The 15,093-nt window shown below is 37.2% G+C and overlaps 1 protein-coding gene and 1 long non-coding RNA gene across 4 annotated transcripts in view; both read right to left on the minus strand.

Moving 5' to 3' along the window:
* The window catches only part of LOC139955968 (uncharacterized), a 595,985-nt gene that overhangs the window by 136,102 nt on the left and 444,790 nt on the right, over positions 1–15,093 (minus strand). The gene's annotated exons all lie outside the window — the stretch shown is intronic.
* Positions 9,703–14,710, minus strand: LOC139956237 (uncharacterized). The gene is made up of 3 exons (XR_011789353.1): positions 14,578–14,710; positions 13,363–13,561; positions 9,703–9,951 (listed from the first exon to the last, which is right to left on the minus strand). It is a non-coding gene; the product is annotated as an uncharacterized lncRNA (long non-coding RNA).

Consider the following 15,093-nt stretch of genomic DNA (forward strand, 5'->3'; position numbering starts at 1 on the left):
TTGTTACTCTATTTGTTCTTTAGTAAACTTCATTAATTATTCTTCTTAATACAAGTTAAGAGAATTAATTAAACTCAGAGTTATTCGACTCTCATCACATTATAGTTATTCAGTGTAGAATATTGTACTGTGGTGAGCTTCATTTGGCCTATGGCAAGTTCGAAGTTCACCGTTATAATCTTTCATTTAAAACATTCATAGTGTTGTATTTAGCATCATTATTATTCAAGTTTATCATATCCCTTTATTTCAGTTTTACCGTGATAACATGAGTGAGGAATCTCAATACAGTTTACAGAAACGTACTCCTGTCTTTTTCTCGTCATTTCGCTGGTTAGCTAGCTGTCTAGTGTCGCATATCTAGACGCGTCTGCGAGGGCAGCATAGAATCCTTGTGAAAATGAATAAGTACCGAAAACAGGACTACCTGCCCGATAGGCGATAAGAAATAACATTTACGTGAATGGCAGAACACGCCCCAAACCGCGTGCGGCCATCTGAAAAAGTTAACTTTCTGTTGCTTGCAAGTGACGTTTTGTTCATGTCGGTAAAAAATGCAGACAGTAATGAAACATGATAACCAGGGGGGGGGGGGTGCATTTTGGGGGTCTACGGGCAGTGGTACCCCACTAATAGAAATTTGTGGAAATGCCCATCCCTTACATATGAAGTGATAACTATCATTTTCCAGTAGGTTTCAACTGGTTACCTCATGAGCTGACTTAGGTCAATGAGGGGGATGGGCATTTTGGGGGTCAACTGGCAGGGGTACCCCACTAATAAAAAATACTGGAAATGTACAAAGAGTACTGCCAATCATTTCCAGTAGTTTTCAACTGTTTACCTCATGAGCTGACCTAGGTCAATGAGGGGAGGGGCATTTTGACACTGACAGCTACTGACAGGGATACCCCACCAATTAAAACTACTCGAAATGCCCCTCCCTTGTATCTGAAGTACTAACCATCATTTTCCAGTAGGTTTCAAGTGGTTACCTCATAAGCTGACCTAGTCCATCCGTGAGGGGTCAATTATTGATGACTGGCAAAGCTACCCCCACCAATTACTGGCGATGGCCATTTGTTGCTCTTTGGGCCATACCTGACACATTGTACTTACTTTGATGAGGTTACCATGAAAGCTGATCTAGTTTAGCTTTTAGGTGACTTTAAAATTGCTCTCCCAGCCACACCCATCACATCCGGTTTGCCAGTCGTCTGGTTTCATATACAGGAATGCACTGTGAACATTGTGATGTACAAGGCAATTGGTTACCTTCCCAGCTAACCAAACCCTCCGTTGTTACAGGAGGGTTCATGTACAATCTAGGCCTTACCATCGTCTGTTTACAAAAGTTCAGACAATTAATAGAAACTCTTCAAGTCTTTGTTCATTTTTGACAACCATTGTAAGTAGTTATGCTACAATCTGCCATAAGAATACAACACATTAAAAGCCTCATTCAGCTTCAACCCAACTTGTTGTCAAGAAGTGTTACAGTAATGGGATTCATACACTGGCGTCCACGAAGGATTGGGCGAGCAAGTGGGACACTTTCCCCCTAGAAAATCAAAGTACTACAACAACAAAAAGCAAGTATTATTTCAAAATGCTACGTCTTTCGTGGACTTTTCGCGGTGGAGCCATTATGCCTAGAAATTGAACATTATCTTTATTGCCAATCGTTGAAGAGAAGCTAAACAGAAATAATAGAAACACGATTTAAGTCCCGGTAAGCAAGGTGGTTCTTCCACCTCCATGCACACTGCTAGCCATGCTATTAACAATATAAAATATATCACAGCCTTTATTTCACCAGGTAGTTCCTTGTTGTCACTCTACGGGTCAGTGGTTAGTAGGTTGGTGTATTATTTTATTACTTCTAAACGAATTCAAAGCGTCTGAAGAAATGCAAATAGTGTCGTGCTTGGACAGTATATTGGACTATCGATGTACAATTGCCCATTACGTGGTTAGACTGTCGTAGAGTTCAGGATATATCGTTACTTACTAGTGAAATGTCATTGGCTGGAACGTTTGGAATAAACCATTATTACCTATGGGGAATAAGACTATGTGAAATAAAGAAACAGGCCTTGTATTTCATACACGTACGAGGGTTGTACCGAAAACTCTTGCCTTCTGGTAGGCTACTTTCAAACATGCAAATCAGTGGGGGAAATTGTCCCATCAATTTATCTGCCAGCACTCTCCCCCCCCCCCCCTCTCCGACAAAGAAAATGCCAGAAATTCGTTCATTTTTATCACCAAAAAAGGTCATTCCCCATGGAAAAGCAATTCCCATTGCCCCTCCCCTAAAAGCAAACGTCTAGCAAATTCAGATTAATAACGTCCTGATAGAAAGCAACTATTTTACAATGATAAGCAGCTGCATGAGGCGAACAATAGTTGTATACACTGTTCAGAACAAGATACCTGCAGGGCAGTCCACACTGCATATTTCATAGCGAGTATGGCGGGCCATCAGGCTCAAATCGTGTGGAATCGATATATACCGATTTAAATCGTCATATCGGTCGACTTATACCAGTTTCTTGCAGCTTAAATGGACTTCTACCGATATAAATCGACATATACCAGTTTAGAGCGCATTAACATATTCCAAATCCCAAATTCGATGATGATTGACATGTGAAAATACATCATGTGAATTAACCTGACAAGGCGGGCGAATAAGTAAATAGTTCCTTAATTACCAAGAGAGTAAGAGTGTTTATCGTGATTATGTAAATGGTTATTTTGGACAATTACTTGCAAAAAGATTTCGGTGTAATAATAAGGCTGAAAAACTGTTATGTCAATGTCAATATGTCAATTATCTCAATGCAAACTGGGCTTGTTTAGTCAAACCAGGGAGCTGCTACTCTTAGCAGCTCCCTGGTCAAACACGTGGAGCTATAGTATAGGAATACTCTTAGCCAAATACACAGGCCTGCAGGACGTACACAGATGCAATTACCTACTCCAGTTACACCATAAACGAAGATTACATTGTTCTGCAGTGAGGCCTACTGTAAGGTTCTGGTTTACTATAGCAATTCATTCTCAGGGGGTTAACAATTACAGTATTCAAACTCAAATCATGCATTCCACTGCGGTCGTGTTTATTTCAATTATTCGCCCGCCTTGTCAGGTGACTTCACGTGATGTATTTTCACATGTCAATCATCACCGAAATCGGGATTTGGAATATGAGCAAAATCGATGATATGTCGATTTAAATAATATGTATATGTCAATTTGAGTTGCTAAAAACTGGTCCAAGAAAATTGACTTCTACCGATTTAATTCGACATATCATCGATTTAAACTGGTAGATGTCGATTTAAATTGACATATACCGATTTATTTTACATATCATCGATTTAAATTGGTATATGTTGAATAAGATCGGTATATGTCGATTTAAACTGGTATAAGTTGTATTAAATTGACATATACCAATTTATTTGACATATCATCGATTTAAATTGATATATGTCGATTTAGATCGGTATATGTCGATGTACACTGGTATAAGTCGAATTAAATTGGTATATGTCGATTAAAAATAGCATATACCTATTTAATTTGACATATCATCGATTTAAACTGGTATATGTCGATTTAAATTGACATACACCGATTTAAATTGACATATCATCGATTTAAACTGGTATATGTCGATTTAAATCGGTATATGTCGATTTAAATCGGTAGTAGTCGATTTAAATCGGTAGAAGTCAATTTAAGCTGCTGGAAACTGGTATAAGTCGAAGGAATGTGGTATATGTCGATTTAAATAGGGCGATTGCCCGCGATTTGAGACTGATGGCCCGCCATACGCGAGCACCCTTCATGAATCAATTGATAAAGGAGTACATTCACCGTCTTTATTCGTGAACTCTGGAATGAATGGAAGAGCAATTGGTCTTTAAAAGGTATCATATATTTGCCCAAAATGTTGGCATGCTAGAAATTGTTTTCAAAGACAAGGCCTGATTATCTAGAGGGGTTCTGTCCCTTCAAATAATTCCCAGACAAAATGGAAAATTAAATATTTCCGGTCGGTAACTGATGACCTTTGACCCTTGAGATTTTACTCGCGGCTATTGTTACTGTGACAAGGTTGATTCATCACCCTCCTATATAATTTAACTGTCAAGTATTTGTTATTAGAGGGAGCGCGACAACAATAAATTTGTTGCTGTACACCTAAAGGCAAATCTATTCGTTATCGCTCTCTCCAACTTTACAGGTAGGTTGATGAATATTTATTGTCATTTATCAAACAATAAACTAATCATTAAATGTAAAACATGTTACTATCCTAAATAATGGTAAATCAGAGTCAATGCCTCTCAACGGTAGTAAATACCAGGATAGAAGTAAATCGTCACTATTTGCAGGCCTAAGGCTATAAGTGTGTATGTTAGTATGGTCCAGGAGGCGACGGCCGCCTGCACATGTAGCCACTAAAACGTATTGTTTGTTATATTTCATTATTAATGCAGACTTTTCATTTCTTATTCTTATGATAATCCAGTGCTAGGGTGCTTCGAGGTTAATTTATGACATGTGTGGTTTACCTGGATACAAAATTGCGTGTAAAACCAGAATTATTGCAACCACTATAAAAGTCATTACAATTGTGAATGAACATGGAAGTACATACGGTTGCTGTACATTGTTCTGCGCATGCGCATTGCGTATTAACTAGGGAAATCCCCTTATAATTAGCGTCTACTGCGGAATTCCTCATTCAGGGACCGTCTGAACAGTTGTGTCATTAGTTTGTATTGTTTGGGACTCCGTTTACTATGAGGGTAAAGTGTATTTTATTTAAGAATTTTTACCATTGTGATTATATGCGAAATAGAGAACGATGTAAGAATGAGTTAGAATGATAAATTTGTTGCAAATGTATTCGTTATCGCTCTCTCCAACTTTACGGGATCCTGACCACCTTGTTACATTACTAAGGTGTGTACCATGATTATTTGTGTTATTGACATACACACGCAATTGGTCATGGCTTGGACTAGCATGAAACATTTAATCCAACGGCCATAACCGTTTAAATGTTTAGCAACAAGTTAAGCAAAGTAGCCTACTTCCTACTCAAATTGCCAGCTCTTGTTGCAGACTCTCCATGTTTCACCAGCGAATTTTTAAAATGCCTGAACACATGCTACATGTACCCCCCCCCCCTCCCCGATATTTACACCATCAGTAGCTTATTCCATCCTCTTGGCTCTTCAATATCAAATTATCAAAATTATTGATTTATAACTGAAAAGATACTGAATATCTGTAAGTTATTATTTTGCGTTGCAGAAATGTTGGGTATTGCACAGAGTTAGGCAGAAGATCGCGTTTTTCTGTTTTGGCGATAAAATTATTGCTCGCGGGCAAGTCGAATACCTACGGTACTACAGTAGCCTAATCTTAAGACATTCGCCCATGTATGAAGACATCGAGACGTTTCAAGAAGGGACCTGACACCCCCACCTGCCACCCCCATCAGGAAGAGTTCCAATCATATCGCCTTATATTTCTATTCTGGTCTAATGTTAAGTTTGTGGAAAACATTTGTTGGAGTATTTACTAACGGGAGTGGATTGTGCTCTAGAGCAAGCACAGAGTTATCTAACTTCCAAGTACCGTGATTGATATTATGGTCAATTTTGTTTTGTACATTTTGTTTTCTTTCTTACTTTGTTCTGTTTTTTTCTTTCCTTTTCTTTAGGGTTACTAGTTTGATAAACATATTTTTTCTAGTATCCTGTATAAACCATTACAGCACTGTTTTTGTATGTGTATGTATATATTAACTGAACTGAACTGAGTAATCTCTCTACATCTGCATGAGATGCCCTAATATACGAGTAAAAGAAATTTGCCTTTTTTTCATGCTAGTCGGAAATTCATTAACACTTTAATGAAAAGGAGATTTAGTCTTTCAGTTCCTCAACGTTTTACTAACAATGAAGTTTTTTGACAGTAAGTTAAGTCATCGGAACTAATTTTACTTTAGCACTCTAAACAATTGCTAGCTGTTTTGATAAGTACTGGCCTGGAATATCTGAGCCTCCCAATTAGTCTGAGCCAACAGGGTCTTGTGTGAGTGTAACCACATTATCATATTTACAACCATGGTTCCACAAATATACTAATTTGATCAGTGCAATGTTACTAAAAGAACTTCTGTCACAACAGTTTGGTGATATAATTTGATATCTAACTTCACCTTCTTCAAGAGCTCATATGTGGTGTTTTTCACATGCAAAATTGAAAGTGCAGGTCAAACCATACGGTTTGTTAGATGCATGTAAGCTTCTTGAAAGTCCCTTGAGTACCTAGCCAAACATTGGGGCTCCATTGTATATATATATATATATATGAAAATCGTAATGAGTTGGAAAATCAAGAACAGTGAAAAAACTTCCAGCCTCCACCGGGATTCGAACCCGGGCCTCCCGCTTTGTACGCGGACACCCTTAACCAACTAGGCCATGGACGCTGATTGTATATCCAGAGGTTCGAAACCGGTAAAGAAGGTCGTAATTCCACTGTTGGCGTTTGTCACCTGTATCGAACAATACTAGTTCTGTTTTTGGTGACATATTTTGCCTTACTCTAGAGATCAAACACGGTGCTAACCAACTCATTTGTGAATCCTAAAGCCGGATCTCGAAAGAGATACTTTGAACAGACTTTATAATAATGAAATGAAGGTAAACGACAAAGGCAAAATACCTTTGAATTTGAGCAAAGGAAGATGGAAAAACTTGGGAAATGATAAACATGAAATATATGAACACAACATATCCTGGTCTACAAATATAAGCTTAAACACGTGTAGTAGATTACATAGGTTTAGTTAATCTGTGGCTATTTTATAAAATAATAACAGAAAATGCATACAGCTTTTGATTTTAAAGACACTATTTAATCAGTTTACATCATACTATTATAAAACATTGAACATTAAGCAAACAATGAATCATAATTTAAAACATGAAAGAAGCTTGATGAATGAGAAAGCCGCAATAAACCAGAAAGCCAGTCTTTTCAATTCCTTGCCATAAAATGTCTCACTCAACAACCTGATGATGCAGAGCCACTAAATATTAAAAAAAAAAAAACATTGTCGAATAATTTAGTGAGAATCATAATATCAGAGACTCTCTGAACCATTACATTCTAATACTAAATACATTCTATACATGATAAAGGCATCAAGCAATTAAGTCACTGATATGGTTATATTGCTGAATGATTTATTTATATAAAACAACGAAAAACATGTGTGATGCGAAAGACAATGACTTAATATATCGTTTTGTTAAGAAAAAGTTGGGCTTGCTAGTAGCCTACATATGGACGGTGAAATAAAAAGTTGTTGAATCAATATATTTATATAAAACAACATGTAACTTTGGCTAAGTGATAGTTTGGCTTATATGTGGCATGGTGGAATCAATACGTCCCCCGAGTTGTGACCCTCTCGGTGGTGTGGTTACTTGCTATCACACGGATATATGTGTCCAATAAGCCACGCATGGCAGCTTCCTATCCATTTGGGATCAAACTATATACAGTTATATTGCTGAATGATTTTTTAATACAAAAACATACCATTACCCTAGGCCTGTACAGTTCAATAGAAAATATAAAGTTGCCGTTACCAAATTCAGACTGACACCAAGAAAATAAAACAATGGATTACACAATAGCTCGCATTACTTTCAAATATGACCTCACCCCAACTTGCTGTTATTGAGTTACCATGTTTAAAAGCTATTTTCAGCGAAATGAATTTGAGCCCCACCCTCATACCACCACATACCTGATAATTATACCTACACCTTCTACTCACTACGGCACTCCTATGTCTGTATGTTTAGCTGAAAGCAACTTAAGCCCTGCCCCCTCGTAGATATGCATTATAACACATTCATAAATACCTGTAATGGAATACTGGCTGCTGATTGGCGGAAAGTCATTCGAGACCAGTCATGACTAATGCTTTAGTGACTGGTCTCGAATGACTTTCAGTATAGAGAATTTAATGACACTAGATCAGCTGCACAGTTACCATTTTGTTCTCCTTAGTTGTGTGACACAAGTAACAATGTAGGATTTGTTTCTTAGGTTGCTATAGTGATATCTGATGTATGCTACATATAGTAATCATTGGTAAGTATTCATGGTGGTGTTACATAACAATGGATTTGTCAATCTGGTTGCTATAGAGATCTATTTTTAGGTATGCTAATGGGATTGTTAGCTGAAAATGTCCTAAAATACTAAATACATGTATATATGTTGTGTTCACTGTACGTACTGCTGTGTTGTGTGTCAGTATTGATACTTCATTGCTCAATAGTCTATACACAACGTAGCCTAGCCTAACCATGTGTATAACGTTATAGCCAGTACTATCCTGAGCAGGGTTCCGATTAAGCGGTATTGCATCGCAGTTTGCGATTCAATATACATACAAATGCGATGCAACACAATATTTGTATCGCACCTGTGCGAACCAAAAGTTATTACAAAATCTTTTAAGATCAAATTATTTTATTTTGATTGGAATACAGAGAAAACAGTATAAACATACTGAGAATACTTCCCCATTGATTTTAGAAGGTACTTATCAAAATGTTACCACTGCTAATCAATCATGAACTTTGATGATCTGCTAATCAAGATCAATTCTAATCCGACCCCTGATCATGAGCACTATTAATTCGAAGCTGCTCTGGGTTTCAACAGATAACCAGATCATAATGCAAATGGACATAATCCATTAATTGGGTAATTCCATGGGTTACCTCGCTGACTTCACTAGTATATAAAGACTAGCATTGCAGGTATGGTACGTACTATATGTACAACATACACATGCACTACGCATAAATGTTAACGAATCACACCAATGAACAAGGTGTTGTTTTCGGTGAAACTACCGTCATTTTATCACGAATAGTTATATGCGAATCCAGTTTTTCACTGTCTTCGTGTTCCATCGGCTAGTATCTAGCCAGTCTAAGCTGCTAAATGCTAGCGCATATCGCAATATAATTGTGATCGACACGGCTAAAGAGTGGTCATGTTCTATAGAATGTTTTGAATCGATCAACTATGACGTGTCAACCACTATTACGTCACGAAAAAAGGAGAGATGAATAAACCTGGAGAACAGTTCCTTGATCTTTGAAAAATGCAATAAACTCTTCCTTTTTAGACACTTTTTTTAGTTGTATTTATGACATCATCACAGTGACCTTCGCCTCGGCCCGCTCAGCCTCTGCGACGACGTCATCATCGGTCCACATATGTGACCGGCTACCCTCGTATTTATCCCCTAATTGAACACACATTATATACCCACTTTCTACCAACACCTAAGTTGGGCTCCATAAAAACCTTGATTCTCATTACCGAAAAGTTTATTTCTGACATTGTTTTTATGGTTTCGGCGTTAATATATTGCCGGAAAGCACTCTGACCAAATCCCACAATCAAACAGTTCTCTCGTACTCGAGATCATGTTGTATTAATATGACTGAGTGAATGTCGGACTAATTGATGCTCGATAGAAATTCAACTTGACAAGAACAACAAGAACATTCTGGATATACGATTTATAGTACCAGATTGGGCCCAGTGAGACCACATCAAAAGTTGATCTGAGATAAAAAAAAAAAAATACCTGGCGACAGGGTTTTCAGAAGTCAGTGATGAGAATCAATTTTTTTTTTTTTTTTTTTATGGAGCCAAGTATGGCTGTACAAGAAACCAATGGCAAGAAACCAAAAACAAGCCTGTAACAGTTCTAATTAATCTTATCTGTTATATGCTCTCCTCTCATCCTTAGTTTTTCTGTCATCTTCATCCGGATGATTGCCTTTATAGTGGCAGGATACTTTTTCATTACCAGCTCTGAAAAATAAATGAAAATATGGATCAATTCATGCAGGGGTGTCGATTTGCTTTTGAAAGTTTGTGGGGGGGGGGGGCATTTGCTTGACATGTACTATCTAAGACACTATCAGAGCGCAACTATTGGCGGGTTTGGCCAAAATGCCTCCCATATATCCGGAAATGGCACTTCCCAGGCCTTAGAAGTCATCTAAACATTCCTTATTTGAGATCTCATGTTTTAGAAATTAACATTTCCCCAAAAATAAATTAACTCGGTCAAATCACTTTGAAGGGCCGGAAAAAAATGACTTATGATACTTTTTAAGCTCTGCTTTATTCATTGTTTTACACGGGTAGTTCAAGGTAATCATATTTTGATAAGGAGAAGCCCTGTAGGGAATTTAGGTGTATATTAATTGTTAGATTTGTGTTATCATTATTTGTTTTACATGCCAAAAATGGATCTTCAGTGAGGGGGGGGGGATGAGCTGAGTGGGTTGGCTGTGTAAGAGACTGGGGCCCATGACCCCATTATGTATGTTAAAAAAGGCCCTGAAGGAGTGTCCCCTCCCCTTTAGAAAATTTTCAGAAAAACTGTTGGTGATAATTAGTGTGAAAATATTAATATACTTTCGAAAATTTAGGTTACCGGTACCATAATTGTCTAAACGACAATCAAGGTATGAGTGCCAGGGGCATACTGTCTAAAACACTCTTATTTAAGGGTTTAAGGCCACAATAAGTGTGGTGGGACAACAAACATTAGTTTCCCCTCCCCAATCGACACACCTGAATTCATGAACTTTTTGAACAATTTGTAACATTATTTTGATTTTTGAAAACTAGTTTTAGTTACGTCATGATCTCATTTTCATGATAATAGGTGCAGTGTTCTCCGTTTGTCACTTTTTTGTCCGGGTGCTGTTGTCAGTACTAACTTAGCGCGGGTGCTGTTGTCAGTACTAACTAAGCGGAGCGCCACTATCGGTTGGCGCGTAGCGTACAAAAAAATTTAGTCAAAAATGTCGCCCAGATTGCAGGAAATGACACTTTTCAGGAATTTATAAATTGCATAAATTTTGTTATATTGAGATTCCATGTTTCACAAGTTTACACTTTTTACAATTTTTTTTTCAGTAAAAACACTTTGTAGGAGAAAGCTGCCAACACCTGACATTACTTTATTAAATCTGATGTATTCATTTTGAACAGGTTTAGGCCTAATGTGACCTTTGAAATAGCCCCTGGAATGCTTGAAACCATGGATCCCTTTACTTGTCAAAATTAATGGTTGTTCACAGGTTGGCAGATGTTGTTTGTCTTTCAATTATATAATATATTGCTGCTTAAAATTTTAATCAATTACGTGATTGGCCAGGATAATACTGATAATGACGTCATAACTTATGACACACGTGGCTGAAATCATATGTAAATAATGCCATCCAGTCAGTGATCAGTTTACAATTTACGATAAATTTAGTGTTTGATTATTTGGCATCATTTAAGATCTTAGATAGAGTAAAATGTCAAAAGCATTTCATCGTTTGAATTTCTGCTTTACTGCATGTAATGTTAGATGCTCACATTCTGTAGCCTACGTGTGCCACTGTAATATGTTTTTTTTTTTTTAGTTTAAGCGTTGAATGTTTGTGAACTTATAATAACATTGTTAGAAAAATGCACACTTATGTCACAATCGGAAAGATCATACTCTAAACAACTTGTTTGTTAAATTGAATATACAATGGCTTTTTAAGAGAATGTTGAACAGGATTTAAATGGTGATGTTTTCATGTGTAACGTCAAGTAACGTTAAGAGTTAAAACAGAACATATAGTGTATCTGCATATAGCGAGTGATTTAAGCCAACAAACATTTAACGTTCCACATAAAATGTTGGTCTCTGCGTGTGATTGTATTCCTAGAGCGAGATTACACGAAGCCACGAGGAGCATATAACCCTTAACCGCCGAAAAAATGCATATCTAATTCCGTTTTGGAGTTATAGGCGTTTTTGTCCAACAATTCTCTGTTAATACTTTCCTTTATGTTCACATTCATGTAGCAGAAAATTATATTCGCGGAACTGGTATTTACATTGCGGACCGAGGAAAATCACGGATTTGGAAATTCGTGCACATAATTCGTGAAGAAAAAATCGGAATCGGGCCGATGATGAAAAAATAATCGGTATTATCCGATATTGCATAATCGTTTGACCACTACATTCTGATTCGTTACTTATCGCGATTCTCTATCACGTCCGAAAGTATTGCGCTAAAATTGTATTGCAAAATATACGGTTGCTATACACAATTTCGCGAACGATGATATTTGGTCTCGCTAAGCGTTAACAGCCATTGTTTGTTGTTATGCATAATTTAGCACGCGATATGTGGTTCACAAATCGTTACAACACATCACTACCACGTGCATTTATAAGAATAACGTTAATGTACAAAGTAGGGGGCGCTGCTATATGCAGTGTGAATATTTTTTGATTGCTGTCGATGTTGATCCAAAATTTCGTAATGTATCATTCCTTTTTTCAAACGGAGTTACCACTTGATAAGAGTGAGTTTGCCCGGTCGTTTTTTAACTTGCCCGGGCAATCGGGCAGTCGTTAATGTCGAGCCCTGCAAAATGCCGTACCGTACGACAACATCAATATAACACCTGACGCAAATGAGTTTTTGACGTCGTAAGTTTGCTGGCCAATCACGCAATTTGTCATCAATTTGTAAATATGTACCTTCAAAATGTAGATTGCAAAGTATATCCATTCAATTAATTATTTTTATGTTATTACTTTTTAAAATGTGTTTTAAATGTTACTAGTAACAAGTAAAAGAAGACTTAACAGAACTGTATAAGAACACTTAAAATATGGAAAATGTATACACTTGTATTTGAAAGTGATTTATACAGGTGAGCTGGACGGGGCTGATATCGGATGGTCTGGATCGGCAAGTTTGGATAATTTTGCCGATACCGATATTCCGCCGTTAACGGCAATATATTTTGCAACACTTTGGAAAATTTTCCCAAATAGTAAATGCAATGGTTTCGTACGGGCGGCCGAATAATTTGTCCGGGCGGTAACTTTTTGTCCGGGCGCTGACGCACCTTTTCAGATTGTGTCTGGGCGCGGCGCCCGGATACTAGTGGAGAACACTGCAGGTGTAATGGCCCGTGTCATTGTTTATCAAAAACATGGGAATACAAATAGTAGTAATAAAAAATAGTAGTTTTTGTCGGACCCCAGCAATCACCTGTAAAAAAACATTAACTAATCTGAATATTTTTGCCTCAATTATATGTTAATTGAAATTAATATGACTTTCAGTGATTACTAATAAAATTAGAGCCACCTAGCCATAAATCCCTTCCATGTAATCATGGATAAATTACACAAATCAAACTCACTTGTTATGGCATCTATCTTCCCATTGTGCAACTACTGTACTTCTTATTATCACTGTGGGGTGATTTGCCAGTTAAGGAGGATATCGCCATGTCCTCCCTGGTAAAAAGTGTTCTCATCAAGTTGCAAATGAGTTTTTTTTTCATTTTTGGCCTGCAGAGCTCTGTGTCGGATCTCCTGTGGAATTTTGAAGGCTTCTAGCTGCAAAGACAAATGATAAATGTGTTTAGAGCAGCTCTGAAACCAGGAAGCCAAAAAAGGCAGATATTGATGGCCCATTTCCAAGTTTAGTAACAACTTTTTTTACTGGCAAAGCATTTATATTCATGAGAAACAGCACTAAAAGCAATAGGGATCATCTACCCAATATATGCACAACCTATATGTACCAGGTATGAATGCAATGTGGCACTGTTGAGAACAAGTGGTAACATTAAGCTTGGCATCATACACACATACATGTTGTGACAGCATAGATTTCTTGAACCTTCGGCAAGGAATCTAAAATCTGTTTCCGCCTATCAGTTTTCCTGCCAGAAAAGCTGTCAAAAGGGGAGGGGGATTGGCTACCACCGAGATATGATGCTGAAATCATCATCAATGATACATCATTAGTGAGGTATGACTTTAACAGCATGGGTGGGAGGGGGGGGGGGACCTATACTAGCTAGTACCATTGTGGCTTATACAGTCTACGTTATGTTCATACCGTCAACGTATCGTCACAGGAAAGTAAAGATGTACTATGTCCAAAATTGCCATTTTGAGATAATTGCATTTAATGATTTTAATCGTGTATAAAATATGCTCAACTTGCTAAAATATGTAATTTAAGGTTGCATTATTGTCAAAATTTTAGATTTTGACCGCTATATGAGGAATTTAGGGGGGCCTGAAATGAACGTTTATATTCCACAAATATGGCATACATTTGTTTTTGGAAATAAAATAAAAAAAACCTATGTCCAGGACATAGGACAGTTTATCTTTCCCTAACATGGACATACTAACTAGAACAGTTTATCATTCCACATAGGAAAATATTTGGAAAATATAAGGTACCTTATCATGTTCAAGAACGTTTTCCCATCAAAAACTCAATTTAGCCAAAAATGGATTTAGGACACCTTTACTTTTCCTGCAATAATATGTACCAAGTATGAACCTAATCGAACAGGAGGGGGGGTTACCACCGAGAATGATACATTAGTACACACCTCATTTCCCTCAAATAAGTCAGCATTAAAACTGTTTTCAGTTGTTGGGCTGTCTGGGGTTGGAAATGCTTCCCTGCTTGGTATTGAGGGCGAAACTGGACACCCGTCTAACCTTGCAATGGCTGCAGGGAATCGTAATAAGTGAAGAATGATAAAATAATTCAAATTAAATAAATATGAACAGTCCTTTATATCTTTAATCATTGTTAAAGAAGTAGTGTGTTCCTTTGAATGCGACACGTACAAACCTACAGAACCCATGAAATGACCAATATATATATATATATATATATATATATATATATATATATATATATATATATATATATATATATATGAGAGAGAATTAAATAATACACTTATTGGTCCAACTCCCATCGCCATATCTTTACATCAGAAACCAGTGATAAATAAAAGAGGGGACATCCAGGCAGGTTGGGCTGACCTAGACCCATTAAAAATTCTAAGCCATCGCTACTATAGCAATCCATGGGTTTGGAATGTCAGGCTACCTGC

Source organism: Apostichopus japonicus, chromosome 2 (genome assembly GCF_037975245.1).
Source record: "Apostichopus japonicus isolate 1M-3 chromosome 2, ASM3797524v1, whole genome shotgun sequence".
Lineage (NCBI taxonomy): Eukaryota > Metazoa > Echinodermata > Holothuroidea > Aspidochirotida > Stichopodidae > Apostichopus > Apostichopus japonicus.